This window comes from Pleurodeles waltl, chromosome 4_2 (assembly GCF_031143425.1).
Source record: "Pleurodeles waltl isolate 20211129_DDA chromosome 4_2, aPleWal1.hap1.20221129, whole genome shotgun sequence".
Classification (NCBI taxonomy): domain Eukaryota; kingdom Metazoa; phylum Chordata; class Amphibia; order Caudata; family Salamandridae; genus Pleurodeles; species Pleurodeles waltl.
This window is the reverse complement of record NC_090443.1, coordinates 746,061,145-746,083,537: the sequence shown is the minus strand read 5'-3', so window position 1 is coordinate 746,083,537 and position 22,393 is coordinate 746,061,145.

The window sequence follows — 22,393 nt, the reverse complement described above, 5'->3', positions numbered from 1 at the left end:
TGGTTCCTCTGTGGCACCTTGGTGCAAGACACAAAGGTGATTCCCTATTCATCTTGCTCATACCAAACCTTTCAACATAGACATTTTGGCCCTAGTAAAGGACAGGGCTCTTTGTGCCTTGCAGAATAGCAGCTGGCGTAGGCAGGGGCTTTCAGTAGGCCTATCCTAGACCATGAGACAAGAAACAAAATGTACATTATCTGTCAATCCAAAGAGGTTGGCAGTTTCTCTCATTCCAATGTGGCACATTGCAAAGTAGAGATTGTGATGAACATTTATACCAATCCGATATGGCGTCCAAAAGGAAATCTTATTTCAAATTAGTTTTCCATTCACTTGCTTTATATATATTTATAGCATTTTAAAAGGAGCTGTGTACCTACAAAATTTTACCTTTGCAGCACATATGAATGTATCTTAGACCTTAGGACCTTGATCTTGTTTACTGCTTTGTGGAGTGCCTCATTCATATGACTTTTAGAACCCTCCGAGGTGAGGCAATCAAGAGGTTAATGTTTTAGTTTTAAAAAGATTGAGCATGAAATACTTTTCAGGCCCTCATTATGCAATAGGCCAATACATTCCAATATAAGCAGTAAATTATATTACTGCACATATCAAAACTTAATGTAACATACATATTTTGATGCTGCAAGCACTACAACCTACCTGTTTGTCTCTAAAAACGTGTGATGGGTGATAATTATTGCAGCTGACGAATACCAAATAACTCAGTGTTTTATTAGATGTAATAATATCACCTCAAGTAATGGCCAACGCATAATGATGGCTTTAGTGCATTCCTTGTTCTGGTACACTTTTTTGCATTTTCCTATAGATGTTACTCTTGGATGCGGTTTTTGGGTTCCCCAAAGTGGCTGGTAGTAGTTGTTTGGCACTGGGTTTCATTTCTCATTGTGCCTCCTGAATGAGTGAATGGATACTCATGGCATATGACTTCAGCAAACAGTGTGTTATGTAGACAAGTGCTTTAGAGTGTGGCAATAGAGGCAGTGCTTTTGCAGCTAAACAATGAAGGGCAGGACCAACCCACGGCATTCATCAGCAAATGGTTACTACCTAATGAACAGCAGTGGAGTGCCATTGAAAGGGAGGTCTATGCCATGGTACGGTTCCTGAAGAATCTGAGACCATACCTGTTTGGGGCTCATTTCAGCATTCAGATTGGCCCTGGCCCCCCTAGGTGGTTGATACAGATGCAAGAACCCAAAACTGTTGAGGTCGCCCATCTCCCTACAGGTTATGTACTTTATAGTAGAACACAGTGTAGTAAACTTTTTAAAGTATGATGACCAGGATAATTTTCAGGAGAGATTTATTGAAATGCCTCATGCGAACACCCCAACAGTTTCAACTGTCACCTTTTGAATCCCTTGACCAGTACGTCTCATAACATTCCATGAGTGCACCACTGGTCAAAGGAATTCCAAGAGCTTGCAATACACCACACATCTTCCCTTTAAACACATAAACAAAATACTTTGTATACTAAATTCCAAAATATAAAATTTTAACATCTAACAAAGAGTTTTATATGTACTAGCAACTTCTACAAGAAAAGTATGATAAAATGATAAAATAGAAATAAGCAAATACAATATTATCTTCTTCTTTTCAAAATATGAAATTACAATTGATTATTCCAGAATCTTTACACAAAATCTTTCAAATATTTAGGAGCATTATGAACCCGACCTGGCTTCCTAGACTGCTTTTCCGTTTCCTTGTTACCTCTTTCTTCCTGATTCCTCATTTTACACCATATGCAGCACAACTTTTTTTATCAGGTAAAAGAGCAAGTCTAATTAAATTCTAAATACATCCATCCTGAGTTTTAACTGCATTTTTAAATAGCCTGATCACCCTTAGTGCTGCAGAGAACTTTGAAAACGGCATTGCTCCTGTTGGTGTATGAATTTTGACACATCTCCACTACCTTCCAAGATTCATCACACACATTTTACCATCCTTTCCTCCAACTTATCCGAAAAGGCACCAATTAACTATTTTAAATCCTACCTCTGAAAAGTTCAAACACTGTCTTCCCCAGAGACTGATGTAATGATAAGCGATATGCCACCACCCTGCCATGTACTGCTGTCTTCCAGCACAAACCAGCTGCTCTGGCCAACTGCAAAGATTCACTCATTGTATGATTGAACCTTTATACCACACTGTTTGTCTCTGGATGATATAATGAGCACTTTTTGTCTATGATCCCCAAACATCTCAATAATTTCTGCATCTGGTGTGAACACAACTGCACACCATTGTTAGTCAGAATTGATCCTGGCAAACCTTCACTGTCAAACACATTATTTAAAATTTTGATTACACTTTATGAATTGATGTCACTCACCATTTGTGCAATTGACCACTTGGAATATAAGTCTACTAAGACTAATAAATAAGGAGTATCCAAAACCCCCTTTTTCAATCCCACTATCTCCAACGCTACATCTTGCCATGGCGTCTTTGCCTGTCTGCCAATGACCATCGGAGCCACTCTTGGTTTCAAAATGTTATCACTTCCAGCATATTCTGAACAGTCCCTTATAATTCTTCTACTTGCAAATCAAGCCCTGGCCACCAGAAATCTTGTCTGATTCCTTCTTTCATCTTTACAAAACCCAAATATCCAAAATGGGCTAATTCTATTACTATTCTCCTGTTTGTGTTGGATACCACTAATCTGGAACCACTAAACAATAGATCCTCCTTCACTGACAACTTATCTGAAATTAGCTCATATTATCTCCATTCCTCTGCAAACTTATCTTGCCTCTGTCTCCCCATCGTTATCCAAGTAACCAGATAACATATAGCACTATCATTTTTGCCTATTTTTCTACTTTTGTTCTTCAGTAGCACATTCTGTGATCACGCAAACTCCTATCCACTCTTCATCCATATCCAGCTCCCCCTGAAGTACTTTAGCCTCCAAGGAAAATAACGTGAAAGCCAATCTGCTGTCGTGTTAATTCTCCCGGGTGGATATTGTACATTGAAACTAAATTCTTGCAAAGAAATAACCCATTTGCGAATGAAAGATGAAACAATGTCAAGACCTTTGTTGTTAAAAATCTCTACCAACGATTTGCAATCACTTTTTACTGTGAATTGATTTCCCCACAAGTAAAATCTAAATTTCTGTATTACACACTTGACAGCCAAAGCTTTTTTCTCAAGCACAGTATGATTTAATTCTGCTCCTTTCAAACATCTAGATGCAAATTCGATTGTTCATTCCTCTTCATCCACTTCTTAACTCAACACTCCTCCTATTTCCTTTTGTCTCGCATCAGTGGTTATACTACATGTTTTACCTGGTAAACATTCTTTCTAGGAGCTTCTCTCAGGTTTTCCTTGATCAATACAAACTCTCTCTCACACTCTTCAATCCAAAAAAACTCACTTCTCTTTTTTGTTAAATCTCTTATGCATTGAGTTTTTTCAGCCAAATTCTTAATTAATCACTCTTAATATTCAATAATTCCAAGAAAAGACAACACTTCTTCTTTATCCTCTGGCCTTTCCAACCCTACCACTGTATTCCCTAGCTTCTTACTAGGAATTACACCTTGCTCATTTACATGATGACCCAAAAATGTAATCTCTTCCTTGCTGAAACAACAGGTAAACCACTATTCTTTAAAATGTTCAACACTGTGTTCACCCTTTCATCCTGCTCATTTGATTAGAACCATAAATTAACACATTGTCCTGATAGAATAGTGTTCCAAGAACATCCCTCAGAAGCTTGATGATGACCCTTTGGAACGCAAATATTGCTGTTTTCAAACTAAAAGGCATTCTCAAAAATTGGAATGCTCATATTTGAGTGATGAATGCAGTATATTCTTGACAAACTTGCTGGATTCTGACTTGATGGTAAGCTGAAGCTAAGTCTAATGTCATGAACAATTTAGCCCCTTCTAGTGATATTAACATTCCTGTAATATTAGGTAAGGGGAATTTGTCCACCACAACCTCCTTGTTTGCACAGGATACACTTGGCACCTCCATCATCTCCCAGCACATCTCTGGACCTGAAATGATTCTACCTAAAGACAGAAGACCTCATGGAAAAAGAATCCTGACTTCTGACTCCTGCTGAAAGAGGAGGACTCACACAAGGACTGGAGGACTCCTGGACCCCTGAATCCTGCTGATGCCCAGGGATTCGAACTGTTCTATTGGTCAAGCCTCCCATTTTTCTGCTTCATTGAGGAAGGAAAGTTCTACTGCCTTTATCAATGCATCTTGAAGACATCTCTGCTGTCTAAAGTCTCAGACTGTCAGAGCTTGGTCATGTCACTTGTCACATTGGACCGTCAGATGCCCATATATGTAATGTCTGTTCTTCTGTATGTATTATTGTATTTTCTGTATGTGCTGATACATATGTTGTTTCTGGGTAGTTTTCGCAAACCAGAAAAACATAGTATTTTAGTATTTATTAATTATAGAAAGTATTATTGCATGAACAGCACTGCACGGGTAGGGGAAGCGCTGTACAGAAGTTAACAATAGGATACATCACAAAAATGAAGTAACAATAGGCTATGTTGCTCACATATGTACAACTTGCATCAGTAAAAAGAACTGAGAAAGAAGGGGTGTTAGCACTACTGACTTGAAGAGATGGTTTTACAAGATCTTGTTAATATTATGCTTAATTGATCTGAAATAGAGAGGCTAGACACCCTGTAAATTGGAGATCTTATTTTAAATTGGAGAGCTCTTCCACAAATGTTTGTCGTTTGATTCCCCCATAAAGGTGATGTTTATGTTGACATTTTATGTATTGTCATAGGTTTGGTTGCATCATTAGAAGTGGAAAACAAATTAGTTGACAACATGGTCTGATATACCCAAGTTAAATGGTTTAAGAACTTTTAGAACTCATAGAAAGTCCTGAGAATAGAGAACTAGAGCCACAATAGCCCCTTTATTGTGGTCCAATAAAGGGGACAGTTTAATTCCCAAGGCAACACTCATCCATGGCTGGGCTCCATTATATCATAAATTGGCAAAATATGCCAGATTTTGCTATCACTATTCCAGGGCCAGCAAGCACCACCATTATGACATCATTTTGTAATGGATGATAACATTATGCCACAAATGACTAAGAGAAGGCCAGTACTAACGTTAGCACAGGGATCAGCACCATAGTGCCGTGGATTCCCACAATATGCCAATAATTGCAACCACTGTACGAGGGCCAGCTCTTTATCACATGTGTGTCCCATCCTGTCATGGATCCTTACTATATCCCAAGAAAAATAGCACCATTATGCCAAAGCCAGCATGGTGCCTGGTGTGTGCACCATTATGCCCGCTAATATACCACGAATCCTCGCAGATTTTCAAGAATTGCCACCATTATGCACACCAGTACCACCACATAGGTGAGCACCATCATGCCATTAATTCGTACAACATGGGGAGTATTACCACAAGTAATATGCCTTGGAGAGCACAACATCAAGGCCGATGCCACTGAGGTCCCATCAATGCAGAACTACTAACATTACGGCAGGGGCAGCAATATCAAATGGCACCATAGTATAATGTGCCAGGAATTATCACTGTTATGTCAGGACCAACAGAAAGCTAGAGATAGATTCCATTCTGCCATTGATGATCCCATGGTATGCAAAGAATTATCACCATTTTCCCAAGGTCCTCACAATATCACTGTTAAACACCATCATGCAAGGGCTGTCCACAATAGGCCAAGAAATAGCACCATTACCTGCTATGTAGTATAGCAGCTCCAGCTGTATGTCAATCCATGCTTTATAATTATAATGTGATGAATGAGGCCATGTGCTATCAATCAATCTGTAATAATGGGATGAAGGACCATACAACGTCTGTGGGTGTTTTATTTGTACCTTTAGGGGTCTTCAGCTGCGCTGCAAGGTGGTACTAAAACTTCAGGCAATCAGGTACCTCTTGTAAGCTCTCTTATGTGAGTCACTCCTGTGTCATAATCGATCTCCTACAGAATATAAGGATTGAGTGCTAACGTCTAGGCATTTGAGGAGCGGTTTTTAGGTTAGACAATCAAAATGATTTTCTTCTGCAATTCTGGACGTCAAACTGCCAATGGTCAATATTTGTGGTTGAATCCCCTTAGATCACATTATAGATTCTGAAAAAGTCGAAAAAATGGGGTTAATACTTGCTTCTGGTGCCATGATTTGTTTACGATGAAGAAAAGATCACATATCTTGTAGTAGTTTCCATGCTAGGAATTGGATAAACTTGTGTGTTGTATCCAGGAAGATTTGCCTACCACATTTGTTGCAGAACTAAGTCTATGTAGAAACATCATCATGCAGCTTAGTGGGGTCATGGTGGTCAGGTGTGTGCCTCCAGAGACAAAGAACAGCTATACTTAACAGTGCAAACTCAGACCTCAGGTGCCCGCTCACGTACTTTAAGTCGGTAATCTGGAGAGACTGTTTTGAGGCCACAGGATATTCAGATTCTATTTTCCTTGAACTATTAGCCACTCAACTGATAGTGTTAAGGTGTTTACACTTTATTGATGGTGTTTTGGAATGTGCTTGTGGACTTTGGAATTTTAAATCAGACGTTTACATCATTTTCACAGAGTCCACCAAACAGATAATGTGTGGTATGATTTTGGTTGGCCACCATCCCAGACTCAACGAGAAGGAGCAAAAATCTTTTCTGTTGCTTCGAGCTTTTAAGTCTCAAACTCTGCTGATTCTTTCATTCACTGTTGCATTCTGATTTATTTTGGGAAGCAGTGCTGGACTGGCATTTCATGCATTCTGGTGTTATCGCATTGCTGGGTGGGTCAACTTAAATGGGTCAGTGTATTGGCCTGTTTTTGGTTGTCCTGTACCTTGATGGGACCGAAACCAACCGGCCACGTCCTGGGTTTTTCAAGCTGTCTCATATACCTGTGGCAGGATGCCAGGAAGGCCAGTCCAGCACTATTGGGAATTTTAGAAGTTTGAAAGTTTGGAAATTGTGGGGGCATTTATAATGGTTTTGTGTCACTCTTGTGCCATGCGAGGGGGTGCAAAGGTGGTGCAAAAACTAAGTGGGATTTATCAAGCCATGCAAGGCTACCTTGTGTGGCCCTGCATGGCTTGATAAATCCAATGTAATGCAAGGAAGCGCAAATTGCTGCTTTGAGTTATTCTGCTGCACGGAGGTGTTCTATGGGTGGAGCATGGGAGTGCCCATGCAGCCACTCATGGATTTTGGTGCATTCCCAGATTTACCATTAGTGGTAGACCTGGGAATGCATCAAAATGCTAGGCCTCTCCAGGTGAGGCATACATTTCTCCTCTTCTTTTTTCCTCTGTTTACGAGTGCTGCGTTCTGCAGCACAAATAAAAAGAAGAAAATGCCCCCCAGGATTGCTTTTGTGCAGGACGCTATGTCTCCCTGCGTAAAAACAATCCTGCCTACAATGCAGGCACCCTTGCACCATAAAGCAAGGGTGCCTGCGTTGGTGCTAGGGAGCCAAAAGTAGAAAAGAACAAGAATGCACTGTATGATGTTAACTACAACAGATTACTGCCCTATCCCTCTCACGCAGTGCAGCAAGGGGGCTTGCTGCATTGCACTGTGTGAAAAAATGCTAAATATGAGCCTTTGCTTGTTTTTGCTGAAATTGTTGCTTTGCTATTTACGCCACCTCTTGGGCTTCCAACAAGGGCTGAGGGGGGCAGCGTTCATGCCAGATTTGAGCAATAAACTCTGAATATGAAAATGAGTTCCATTTAGATTTGCAGGGACCAAGTCGCACAAACATTTAGCAGTATGGGAATTAGTGGTACAGGAGCACTCTTTTACTAACTCTTGCATGGCTTTGGAAATCGCCCCAAATGCCCAGCGCCTTAGTAGTAAAAGTGTAAAGAGGTCATCGTCCGTTGTATTTGCACTAAATGTATTTGACTATTCCCTTATTATTTCCATTTGAGATGTTTTGTGGCTAATTCACAAAGGCATGTAAGAGTATTTTAAAAGAGTATTATAACAGTACCACCTTACACAGTCCAAAATGCAATTCTGAATAGATGTCATTGGACGTAAAGTTATTTAGTATAGTTATTGTGAAATTTGTAATGGGGTCCCGAAGAAGGCCCTCGCTTTATGACCAATCTTCCAATGCTTCACACAGTCTTATCCTCTGAAGGCAACTGCAATATTTCTGCACATGCTTGTATTTACAGCCATTTGCTACACGTTTTATTTATTCCTAGAATGAAATGGAGGTTAGGCTATGTGTTCATGTTAATTGAGGTAGTTGTATTTATGAGAGCAATGCTCACAAGCTCTCCTCCTACACGAATGTAACAACAACCTACTTAGCTGAGCTGTGTAACACAAACATCATGAATCCTATAAATGGGGACATTTGGAGTTTGGAAAGTAAAATGAACGTCTGGAAAACATCATGCCAAACACTGTGTTTGCCAGCAATCACATTATAGAAGGAAATGTTTCAGACTGATTATTTGCAAATGCCACTGCTGGAAAATAGCCTATCCTTCGGAGGGAAATGGAAATCGATTGCCTGTTGATGGCTTAATGTAACAGCGCATGGGATGCTCAATACCATGGAGCCAGGGCACACGTGACTCTGATTAACTGCTGCAGTGGGACTGCCTTTTGAACAGATGAAAAGGTGCTTTGCAAACACAAACATCGCCATAAAATTACTGCCTTCACAAGGGCAGCAGTAAGTGTCAGAATAAGGTCGGTCAGCGCTTTCTTCATGCTTAGAAACCCTTTGCCTACAGACTGCGTTTTTTTCTGCAGATGACTGTGCATATGAACAGGCGGAATTCCGAGTTTCATAAATGGTGTCAGTTGCAAAGGCTTCTTCTTAAATGCACCTTGAGGAATAGGTTGTCTGGAAGTTGTGAATCTAAGTCTCCAAACACAGCAGTTGCCGTTTGCACGCAGGACTTATAATGAGGAGGATGCAAGGGAAATCATTTGGAATTTAAAGCAGGAATTCACACAAATTCAGCCCTGACCTACTTGTATGACCCATACATAATTTATGTTTTCACGTTCTTTAGTTCTGGTAGCGCCTGCACTGCTTGGGGAAAGGTAGGCGCACATCTCTGGGCTGGGCCCTTTCATTAACGCTATGATTTCATGTACTGTACCCTTGTTATGTTTCCATTTTTAGTAACGTTTCCTTTCATTGGGCACATCAAGGGCTTCCAAAGACCAGCTCTCGGTGCTTCTGCTCTTGTCAGATTTCTAGGAGCCCTATTTAATATTACATATATTGCCATTTTTGTATAATGTTAATAAAATGAAATGCAATGGTGACTTATTAAGCGCACTACTACCCTAAGGGGCACCCTTGCTCTGGTCCGAAATAGTCATTGCTGTTTAAGAGGAAAAGGTGAAATAAATAGAGGCAGTAAGAAGGAATCTACAGTTAGCAGGGCCACTGGAATTAGGCGTCAAGAGAGGGCCAAATTATGCAGCAGGGTTGAGTAAATTATGCAGCAAGAAAAGGCAAATTATGCAGCATAATGTGGCACATTTTGTAATGGTGTAACTTTATTGTTTCTTCATTTTTAAACTTGGAAGCACTGTCTGGGCATTGGTTGCACTTTATCAGTACCAGTTTCACACCAAAATATAGCAATAAGCCACAGAAAGATGGGCAGTCCAGTTATGCAAAGGGTCTTCCACGGCGCAGCAACTGTGTTGCTGCATTTTTAGTAACTTTTGAACTGTTTGAGCTAGAAACAAATTTGTTGTTGTTAGTTAATGCAGATTATGCCGCAGATGATGGATTATGTGACGAATGCAGCAAATCTATAGTTATGCAAAAATAGCTTCAGCAGCACAATCGCATAATTCCAGTGGCGCTGACAGTAAGAAAAACAACCAGGTCTTTAATTTTAATGGCTTTCTGGAGGTGTACTCAATCTCTTCCTGTCTCAAAGAAACAGGGAGCAGGTTCCAAGCTTTGGCTCCTAGAACGGAGAAAGAAAGACGGCCCTGCCACATTACCAGGACCTTGAGTGATGTCCTGCTCCAGTCCAGGTTTTTTCCCTTTGAATTCTTGGACTTGTAGTCCTGTTTTGTAATGTAGTAAACAAGGCTACAAGTCCTGGAATTCAAAGAAATAAAACTAAAATGGAGTAACACAACATGCATTGATATGGGAAACTTGGCAGCAATTGAAACATCTCCCACCTCTAATGCTCAGCCCTGAGTTAGGCACACGCAACAGCTTAGTGTTGATGGATCTTAAGGTCCTCTGAGTGCTGTAGTATGTAAATTTATCAGAAAGGTATTTCAGGCCAGTTCGATGAAAGGTGCTCAAGACAGTGATCAGGGACTTAAACAAGATATGTTTTTTCACCTGCCTTTTGTTTAAGTGACCAATCGCTAACAAGACACTGTCTTAAGAACTTGCAGTCTTCTCTTTGCTGCAGCCAGAATTATAATGCTTTTTATTGCCTTCTAGACACTCTTTTCTTTCCTTAAAGTCTTCTCTCTAGTTCACATAGAGGTCTGTTTTAACTTACATTTAAAAAAAATCAAATGCACTATCCCACTCGTTGAGCACTTTAAAGCACATTTGCACTTCTTATCCCATTTGTATGGTGTATCTTGCGTCCACTTCTGGATTGCTCTTTGAATCCTAAATGTTATGTGATGGACAATTACAAATTTGAATTACAACGCAACCGTATGATTGTGTAGTCGGATCGCAAATGCTTGACTGTCCGTTTTATATTATGGTTTTGTAAAGATTTTAATTAATCACACAATAAATATTTACTTACAGCTTAAGCGACCAATCCCACACTCATTCTTGCTTCAAAATCATTCACAGGTACAGCAACAAAAACAACACACAAGCACAACTCTGGTGATCAGGAACAACATCTACACCACACATGTAGGCCATATAGAAGGCATATACTTCCTTCCATGGAAGTGCCACGGGTTAGTGTGTTACTGGTCTGCAAAGTACTTCAACCTCCTCAGTGGTGAAAGGTGCTGCATGAACACAGTTACAATACAATACAATGCTCAGTGGGCAAAGAAGAACTAGAATTTATTAAAGCCCAGATAAGCTAAGGTAAGGGAAGATTGTGGGAAAGCTTGAGACGTCATCTGCTTCAATTGGCTGTGACTACTTTATTTAGTTGGTACGCACATCTATTCGTCCATATTTTTATTGAATCCTTCTACGAATAATGATCCAGGAAATAGTGTGTTAAGGTTTTAACATTTATTAAGGATAGGCCACCTGTTTGATCCGGTGTGGGCCATTGTGTAGCTGAATCAGCTTTAGTCAAATCAAAGTAGGATAATGGAGATTACAGCAACTAATCAAATCCTCATACTCGTCTTTGTCACAGATCTTACTTAAATGAGCACATAGCACATCAAAAAGCTTTAAAAGGAAAACCAATAATAAACACAAAAGCTGGGTATTCTTTTGTCACCCTTGACTTTTAATACCTATTTCTAACAGTAATCGTAACAGTTAAATGAGGTGAAATGAAGCTTTGAAGCAATCAATCAATCAGTTGTTTGTAGAGCACACTACTCACCCATAAGGGTCTCAAGGTGCTGTGGGGGGTTGGTCCTCTGAGCTTCAGTCGAAGAGCCAGGTCTTAAGATCCTTCTTGAATTGAGGTAACAATGGTGACTGCCTGTGGTGGAGAGGCAAGGCGTTCCAGCTCTTTGCCGCGTGCAGGCAAAAATCTTCCTCCAGAAGATGTCTTCCATATGCGGTGTACGGTGGCTAGTGCCTGTTGAGAGGAGCGGAGAGGTCTAGCAGGAGAGTAGAAGGTGATGTGGTGGTTGAGGTAGGTGGGTCCCAGGTCGTGGCGAGCCTTGTATGCCTGGTCAAGTAGTTTTAAGATGATCCTTTTCTCGACGGGGAGCCAGTAGAGATCTCTCAAGTGCCCGGTGATGTGTTCCCGGCAGGGGACGTTCAGGATGAGTCTGGTGGAGGTGTTCTGGATGTGCTGTAGTTTTTTGCAAATTCTTCTTGGTGGTGCCAGCGTAGAGGGTGTTGACATAGTCAAGTCTTCTGTTGACCAGGGCGTAGGTTACGGTCTTGTGAAAATCGTCTGTGATCCATCTGATAATCTTCCTGAGCAGTCGGAGAGTGTGGAAACAGGAGAAGGTGACAGAGTTTACTTGGCGGGTCATGGCAAGAGATGAATACTGGATGAAGCTGAGGTTGCGTGCTTGATCTGTAGGGGTGAGGGATCTGCCAAGTGTAGTAGACAACCAGGAGTCATCTCAGGCTGATGTGGAGGGTCCCGGGATGAGGATCTCAGTCTTGTCTGAGTTGAGCTTGAGGCAGCTCTCCTTCATCCAGGCTGTGTTGTGGAAGTTCTTCACAGCAGTTGCACGGTTTTCGGTCAGTGAAATGATCAGCTGGATGTCGTCAGCATAGGAGACGATGTTCAGTCTGTGGCTTCTGACAATGGATGTGAGCAGGCACTATAGATGTTTAAGAGTGTGGAGCTCAAGGAGGAGCCCTTGGGTACTCCGCAGCTGATCTCAGTAGGTTCTGACAGGTATTCAGGAGTTTGACTTTCTGTGTTCTGCTGGTCAGGAAGGAGCATATCTACTGTAGGGCCTTGCAGTGGATGCCTGCTGCATGGAGTCTGGAGCAAAGGGTGTGATGGGAAACTGTATTGAAGACAGCTGATAGGTCCAGTAGGATGAGGGCTGTTTTTTGGCTGTGGTTGAGGAGCGAGCGGATGCCATCTGTGGCGGTGAGGAGGGTAGTCTCCGTGCTGTGATTGCTCCTGAAACCTGATTGGGAGATGTCCAGGATGTTGGTGTCCTCAATGTGCTTGCGGAGCTGTGCGTTGATGGCTTTTTCGATGACCTTGGCCGGGAAAGGCAGCAGAGAGATAGGGTGGTAGTTCTTGAGATCCATGGGGTTGGCTGTGGGTTTTTTCAGGAGCAGGCAGGTCCCGGCATGCTTCCAGTCCTCAGGGAAGGTAGCCGTCTCCATGGAGCAGTTAAGAGTGTTGTGGAGCTCAGATGTGATGGAGGTGTTGGCTTTGTTGAAGATGTGGTGGGGGCAGGGATCGGTAGGGGCTTCAGAGTGGATGCTGCTCATAATGGAGCGGTTCTCCTCCATGGTGAGGGGGTCCAGCAGGTTAGGATCTGTGAAGGTTCAGAGGATCCAAGCTGGAGGCATGTTGCTGGGCTCAGGGGGCCTTTGGGTCCGAAGCTATTGTAGATGTCCTTGATTTTTCGATGTAAGAAGGTGGCCTGTCTGTTGCAGAGGTCTTGAGATGGATGGATGTTTGCTGCTTCCGATTGTGGTTTGGCAAACTCTTTAACCACGGCAAAGAGTTCTTTGGTGTTGTGTGCAGTGGTGCTGATAAGGTCCTGCAGGGCAGCTTTCCTAGTGGATCTTATGAGGTGGCAGTGACATTTGGTAACAGATTTGAAGGCCGTGAGGTACTCTGGGGACTTGCTGTTTCTCCATCTTTTTTCTAGCCATCTCCAGGTGCGCCTGGAGTCCTGGAGTGTGGGGGAGAACTAGCTGGCCTTGATGTTGTGTTTGCCTGAGGTCATTCAGAGTAGCGCTAGTGTGTTGGTGAATTCGGAGATTCATTGGTGGAAGTTCCATGCTGAGATGTTTGTGTCTGTGGCCTGGGGGGGTGAGGACTTGCTGAGGGTGTTGGTGAGCTGTTCCTCTGTGGCCTTGTTCCATTTTCTGTCTGGGGAGCAGAGGGTATGGAGGTGGACTATAGATGTGGTGATGTACAAATGAATGCAGTGGTGGTCGGTCCAGTCTAGTGTGGAGGTCTTGTCAACGGTGATGTTGCTGCTGGTGGAGAAAATTGGGTCACGTGTGTGTCCTGCCATGTGTGTTGGCAAGGTGACCAGTTGCTTCAGGCCCATTGTGGCGTGGTTCTTGAGCAGGGAAGCGGTGTTGTGGTCATTGTGGTTGTTGATGTGGTAGATGAGGTTGCCGAGGAGAAGGTAGCTTGTGGAAGCGAGTGCCTGGGGTGCTATAATGTTGAGTATGGAGTCGCTGAAGGCCGGGCGGGGGCCTGGTGGCCTACAGTTGAGGGTGCTGAGGAAGGTGATGATGTGGACCTGGAAGTGGAGGCGCTCAATGAGGTGAAAGAAAAAGGTGAAAGAAAAATTAAAAAGTGGGAAAACCAGAAGGACAGCGACAGAACAAGCAGAGATAAAGCGCAAGCGGGAGCCTGTGGGTAGAGGCGGGCCTCGATCTCAGAGCCGGCAGGCTGTTGGTGAGATCGGAATACAGGGCAGAAGCAGGTGGAGCTGGGTCTGAAGGAGCAATCAGACACTGAACAGAAGGTCAGTGGAGTCGCCCTTCAGTGTGCAGTGACCACCTTTAAGTAGGGGAGGGGGGAGGGAGTGTCTGGTCAGCTGGAAGATGGGAGGTGGGAAAACGCTTTGCAGGGAGGAGGTGGGGCAGCAGGGGCGGCGGTGGCAGCGCAAGGAAAAATTGTGCACGAGTGAGAGGGAGAAAAAAGAGGAAAATATGCCAAAAAGAAGGAAAAAGAAGAAAGGGGGAAAGAAAAATGAAATAGAGGAGAAAACAGAAGGACAGAGACAACAACAAAGGCAGAGATGACCTTTCAGTTTCCACCCTCACGAATAGTACAGGGGAGAATACTTGTAGGTTGTGCTGATTATATTCTGAAAAACATCCCTTGAATTTCAGCCTAGGACGCCGATGGACCTATGCTGTGCCAAATCGTGAGCCATTACAAAACTCAACCACACCCACTACTGAAGGAGACTGTGGAAGATTTCAGATCACGACAACGAGATCTGAATGTTAAAAACATTATCACATTTCCTGAAATCTTGTTCAGCGCTTAGTTTGCAGAAAAAAATTAACAGAAGCAAAAAAGAAGTGGAGTGGCCCAAATATGTTCCTGGAGCCTGCAATAGTATTACAAAATGCCAGGATTGACAAATACGAAGTGTGAAAGTAAACTGTTTCAAATTCAATGCTTAGAGTGTTTGAGTTTAGGTTGTAACTAAACAGGATAACTTAGGCCCTGTTGCCCATTTTCACTATGATGTTGCAGTCTAACGTGAGTCAAGCTGCTGATATTCTTTGCTATAATAAAGAATTCCTAGGCTTTAATAGAAGTAATTTTCTGTAGCTCATGAAGCAAAGTGTACTTTCTCAAGGACAGAGCGACTGCCCCAGATTGAATAACATACTATGTAACATTGCATGTGCTGAGGACAGATGATGCATAGACCAGAACTCCATGTAGTAGAATAGTGAGAAAGTCTTCAACTGCATTTCATCGCAACTGGTGCTTCTTTTGCTTGATTTCTATGCTCCATGATGGAAAATACCTTTTCCCATTCTTAGAAAGCAAATCTATGCTGGATTTTCACCATAACCTTACTGATTTCTTTGCTGTATCCTTTATTGACTTGTATGCTTATTGTCTATCTTATTTGATGGCCCAGTTAATGCATTTCTGAACTTGAATTATTTGAGTAAATCTTTAAACCGAGATTTGGTTGCCTGTCCTTATGTAACAGAGAAACTTTAGTCTTACCTCATGTGTCTCCATGTATTGACGTAAAGAATGATGAGTTCACCGCGAAGCTCCAAAGTCTGGCAGAGAATACACCATTCCCAATCCGATGCCAGTATGCTCAGAAGGACTGTTTAGGGAGTGGGTTAGCTTGTTAACAGAAATTTGCCTAAGCTCGAGTCCACCACAGGCATCTCTCCTACACTTCCTGTCTTTTTTAACTCACTCGTGCAGATTTTTTTTCCTCCCTGCTTTCTTTCTTTACCACTGTTTTCTTATTGTACTGTACCTCTTTCTCTACTCCTTTTCTGCTTTACTTTTGTCTCCCTTGCTCCGTGTCAAAGTCTAATGATGAAAAACAGGTCCATGCATGAAAAATGGGTGCTGTTGCCCTCGATCTGCCCGAATTAAGCACAGAGTCCTTGACAGATAGATAAACAACACCAGCTTAGCATCTATGGAATGAAGAACACATTCTTTGGAAGAGATAGACTATCTTCTGCACCAGAGGAAATGAGGAAAATCATCTAGGAAGAATCCTGGGACTTTTTAAGAACCAGCTCATATAGATATGAGCTAGAGGTGTTGAAAAATAAAGCAAATCTAATTCTCCCGGCCATTGATCCAACGCGTCAGCAACTCAGAAAATACCTTTCAAGTTCTAAACATGATGGCAAAATCCAACAATGGTTGAAATGGGGAAGTAAGTTAAATGCTACTAGTGGACATGCAGCACTGATTGTGCCACCTATTTAGGTAGCCATTTAAATATGTGTCAGGTCTGTCATTGCAGTCTGTGTGCATTTTTAAACTGCCATTTCGATCTGGCAAATTAAATCTTTTGCCAGGCCCAAACCTTCATTTTTAATGCATACAGTCACCTCGAGGGTAGGCCCTGGAAAGGCAGAGAGAAGTGTGCAATGTATTTGAAAAATAGGACATGTAGTTTTTAAGTTTGACATGTCCTAGTAGTAAAAAACTCTTAAATGTATGGTTCAGTACTGCAAGGCCTTCTCTTCCATGAGATAACATTGGAGTTAACTTATTACATTTTATAAGTTTAATTTTCAAATGGGAACACGTAACCAGTTCATGTTTGGTGTCTGTGGAATAGCAATTTAAAATCCTAAAGTATGGTGAAGTTGGACTTTAAATTACAATTCTGAAAATGTTACTTTTAGAAAGTTGGCATTTTCTTGTCTTTGTCATTTGGTGACTGAAGCCTGTCTCTCGGTCACATGGTGGGGTGTGGGTGACAGTTGTGCTTTGTGTATTCTGCCTAGACAGTCACACACAATTGGGAGTTTAGGTGTGACTGGCAGGATGTGCAGTAGGAGCTGGACACAGCCCCACTTTCACTTGAACAAAATGTGTTCTGTCCATTTGATGATGCCAAACTCTGCACTGCAGCCTCACAGCACTTCAGAACTGACCCATAACCCTGAATGTACCCCACATCCCTGATCCTCCCACCGGCGGGATCCTCAATGATGACACAGGCCCTCACATCGCAGCCTCGCCATATCTCAGAACCGATGCATCGCTTCGGTTCATGAAGCATCTTCGATGGGGATCCACGCAATGATGTGCACCAGGATTTAAAGTACTTTGGCCCGTATTTATACTCCGTTTGCGCCGAATTAGCGTCGTTTTTTTCCACGCAAATTCGGCGCAAAACTAACGCCATATTTATACTTTGGCGTTGGACGCGTCTAGCGCCAAAGTATGGGCAAATAGCGTAAATTTTTTGCGTGAACGCCTTCCTTGCGTTAATGAGATGCAAGGAAGGCGTTCCCGTCTAAAAAAATGACGGCGACGCAAATGCGTCGTATTTATACTCCCGGGCAAAAGTCACGCCCGGGAGGTGGCGGGTCAAAAAACCCCGCATTTGCGCCACTATTTAACGCCTGGGTCAGGGTAGGCGTTAAGGGGCCTGTGGGCTCAAAATGAGCCCACAGGTGCCCTCCCCTGCCCCCAGGGACCCCCCCTGCCACCCCTGCCCACCCCAGGAGGACACCCAAGGATGGAGGGACCCACCCCAGGGACATTCAGGTAAGTTCAGGTAAGTATAATTTTTTATATTTTTTAATTTTTTTTGGGTGGCATAGGGGGGCCTTATTTGTGCCCCCCTACATGCCACTATGCCCAATGACCATGCCCAGGGGACATAAGTCCCCTGGGCATGGCCATTGGGCAAGGGGGCATGACTCCTGTCTTTACTAAGACAGGAGTCATTTAAATGGCGTCTGGGCGTCGAAAATAATGGCGCAAATCGGGTTGAGGCGATTTTTTTGCCTCAACCTGACTTGCCCCATTTTAAGACGCCCTAACACCATTTTCCCCCTACTCCGGCGCTGCCTGGTGTACGTGGATTTTTTCCACGCACACCAGGCAGCGCCGGTCTGCTAGCGCCGGCTAACGCCATTCCATAAATACGGCACCCGCATGGCGCTTCAGAATGGCGTTAGACGGCGCTAAATTTTTTGACGCTAAACTGCGTTAGCGCAGTTTAGCGTCAAAAAGTATAAATATGGGCCTTTGTTTATCGGGCCTAACTGGGTCCCTACAGCCGGCCAGAGGGCCATCATGGTGTGCCTGAACTTGTGACTTTGTCCCAGTCCAGCACAGCCACATAGCCACAGTTGGCTGTTTGGTCTTTTTGGCACTATGTTTACTAAAATCTTTAAAATTTCATCACTCTGGTTCTACTGTTTGGATTTTTGGTCTTGTTTTATTTTTTAAAGAAATTACTAATTTTCTAGCCTGGATCCTGTTTGTGTGGCATTTTAACTTTATTACTTTTTGAAATCTTGCAAGAATACTTTTCTTATTGCCTCTAAGATAAGCCTGACTGCTCTGTGCAAAGCTACCATAGGGTTGAACACAATTTAATTTAGGATTGGCTTGTGCCTCACCCTGACAAGTATTGTGGTTGTTGCTTGACCAGGGCTCACTCCACAGTCAGCCAGCAACCCAGTTTCTCACAAACTCCATCTATTGTCCTGATGAAGACCCAGCTCATAAGTGTAAATACACACATCAAAACCTCAACTTATAAATAAATCATGAGGTTAATGTAGACTGATTGCTAAGGGCAGAGTAAGCAGTTGAATGTTTGCCTATTGATCATGTATCCAAAGTCTAATTTTTGGACACATTGTCCATGTTTTTTGGTGTGGTCTCACTTTCACAAGCACTGCACCATATTCAACTTGTGGAACACTCATATGAGATGCTTCTTTGTCTTGCATTTCATAATGCAGTTTGTTTTGGTTAAGTAGTATATTGTTGCAAGTCAATTCATAACTTGCTGAGCAAATTCTTTTGACTCTTAACCAAGCATAATATGTTGTTTAAACACATTCCCAACAGAATCACCTGGTATTTGTGTAACTATGGATAATGTGTGTGTTTTTGCTGCAAATGAAGACACTGCCAAAAAAGCAACCAAATCCATTTGAGTGACATTAGTGTAAAAACATAGGAACTGTCCATGAGTTTGATTGGTTTGCTCCTTTGTCCGTACATTTGGGGATGGAAAGTTGTAGATAAACAAACTTGCATTTCTAACAACTGCTACAAAGTTTGCCAGAATAATGCTGTAGACTGTGGACGTTGATCAGTGATCATGGCTTTAGATGGTCCAAGTAGTCTATAAATAAGAGAAATATGTAGCCAATACTAAAGCTGAAGGTAGTTTTAGAAGAAGAACAACATGTGCCATTTTGAAAATAGTGCCTTACAGTCACCCACATAACAGCATGTAATTTTCTGACACTGGTTAAGTTAGTGGTAAAATCCATTGTAAGCATCTGCCACAAATTAAGTGAAGTTTCAAGTGGTTGCAAAAATATCCCAGTTTTATTGTGAATTTTTTCTGTTGAGCGCAAACAGTACTGGTTTCTTTTGTAGATTTCCACATCTTCTTCATATATCTTTGTCAATGAACATGTGTTGTGACACAATTGACAAAGAAAGTTGTGATAGCAATGTGGATGGTACGTACAGTACTGGCCATGCTATGGTAGGCGGCCAGTACCTACAGTCAAATAAAGTAATTATGGAGTGCATAGACAATCAACGAAGGTTGTTTCTCTCAAGAAGAAGTATCCCAAGCTGAGAGAATTGACTGATGCCATAATACAGGTAATGATTCAGGTATTTCAGAAGAGGAATGTAAATGCTACAGAGCATCTGCTTTGTCGTATTTGGATCCTGGTCTGTAAGTGAGAACGAATTGAAAGAGAGCAAAAAATAACAAGCAACACACATTTCTTGGACTGAGACAGTGAGAGCACTACAAGAAGATCAGATTCTTATGGTCAGTCATGACTTCTGTTTGTGAAGATTTGAACCTCTAAAATATTACCTCCAAAGAGTAAATCCTTCCTGAAGAGTCAATAGGTTCTTTAGTATAAATTGTATAATTTCTATTTGCAGTGTTTACCTTTAGTGAATGATATGCTATTGGGTGTAGAATGCTATCCTTTTTTGTCAAAGGAGGGCTCTATAGCACAGTTGTGGGCATCTGTTTCTAGCACATACGTCTTCTCAGGCTCAGTATGTATTAATACAAGAGCTGTTGAAAAGCAAGTCTCCAACTCTTGGAAAGCAGTTTGAACTGTGCTAATCCGCTAGAAAGGCATGTTTCTTTAGTTAGATGAGTCAAATGAGACAATACAACAGTAAATGAATATAAATAACCAGTAGAAATTGGTAAAGCTGAGACATTTCTGAACTCCTTTCATATTGTTTGGTGGAGGCCATTCTGTTACAGCTTGAACTTTTTAGAGGTCCACGGCCACTCCTTCAGGTAAAAGCACAAAAACCATAAACCTCCCAACTGTCAGTTTGAAAGAAACATGTAGTGTCACTGGTATGCAGACATGTGTCATAAACATTGTAATACTGCCCATACTTGTTGAATGCACTCAGGAAGGATACGTGAGTAGAAAAGAATGTCATCCAGGTAGACATCTAAATACACCCCTGTGAAACATATCATTCACTAGATACTGAAGGATTGTCATGAAACATGTAGAAGGTGTGCTTACCACTCCAGAATCCATGGGTGCAGGGGTGCAATACTCCAAACCCGTTTGTGCTAAGTCCTTGTTAGAGTCCCTACAGAGTGTCATTTTTGAATGAAGCAAGCCTTGGGACTTGCAGCGAAAACACTATGCGATGTCATTCGTGTGACAAAATACATTACACAGCAGGCAACAAATTCCCACGTTGATTCTCGATTCAGAGGCCAGCTTGCATTTCTAACTTTAACTTCCATTATGGTCCAGTATCTTTGCTAGGGATTTGTGATGCAACATTGCTGTATCCAGAGTATTGCTAGGCAGATCTAGGGTTTCCTTTGCACAAGAACAGTTGCATCCTTTGGTGTAGTTTGAAGGGCTTTGGGAATGCAGAGTAGTATTCTCAGTATCTAGTCATGTGGTGAAAATTAACTCTGAACTAATTTTGAACATCCAGCTAGCCTCACAATACACTTGAGGTTATCCTGTGACAGAACAGGAAGCATTCTTAAGTTAGACCTGTATTGCACAAGCTGTGAATATATGATTTTGCATAAGGTATTCAGAGTTCCAATACTGCTTAAAGAGTTGCTAAGTTAGAACTCACAGAACATTAATATTTGCTAATTACCCTTCAGTGGCACAGGTGTCAAGTGGAAACTATAACTCATGTTCCACAGATTGTGCATAGAAATGAAACTTGATGTAGTGTACACAAACGTATATTTAGAATACCCATCTCTTATATGCTTAGTTTCAGGAATATCAAGTTTCACACCAAGTACTGAGAGTTGGTGTTGGGATGGGAATGCCTTCTGCTTGCTACACAGGTGTGTCGCCGAGTGTCAGATTGCATATATCTGGTATCCTGACTTTTTATGTCTGGCCCTGGATTCATGATAATCTAAGTGTGTGTGCAGAGGCCTTGGCCTGTCCCTGACTGTGAGAGGTTCTGATCTTGTTCTGTGACCTGGAGGAAAGAACTAAGCTTGCCTTCATTGTTGACCATGTACTACTGTTGCTGGTAGGCAGTTAGCACATGGAGTGGTGATGGCATATAGAGTTGAATAAATCAATAGTGTGACTAGGGCTTTTTAACTGGGTCACTGAGATTGAGACCTACTGGTCCACCTGTGTAAAGTTCTATTTCTAAGCGCCTACCCAGACCGTTCACTGACGCCCTAAATGCGTGCTCAGCATGATTGGGAGTGTGGTCAATATAGCACCTGCATGGAGTGTGAGTGAGCCACAGAACAGGATAACAGTGGGATCCCATTTGGAATGCCCGTGATCTTTCATTAAATTGAGATTGAGTACTGTTGTCCCAGTCAGTGAAAGAGCATTCTGCTTACATCCCTGCAGCTGGAAAGAGGAGACTGTAAGGATCGTGCTGTATATGTTGTGGTTGTTAGATCTCACCATGTAATATACTAATGAAACTGTCTAGGGTCCAGTCAGGCTGGTTTGCAAAACCTCTAGCTCAACCATGAGTAGCTGTGGTTTTGAGCCGCAAGACTTAAACAAAGGAACTAGTGCAAAGCATTTAGACATACCAAACAACAGAATTAAAAATTCACACAACATGAAAATAACCTGACACCAATTTATAAAAATAGATTATATTTTTATACATTTTAGACACTAAGATGAGCAAAATCTGCCTGAGAATTCCATATAAATATGTTTTTAAGTAAACTGTAAAACTCAGCTTTTTAGTACAAAATGCACACAGCACTGGTAAACATAAAGTTTGGAAACTATCTAAAAGTTTTACAAAGGTGT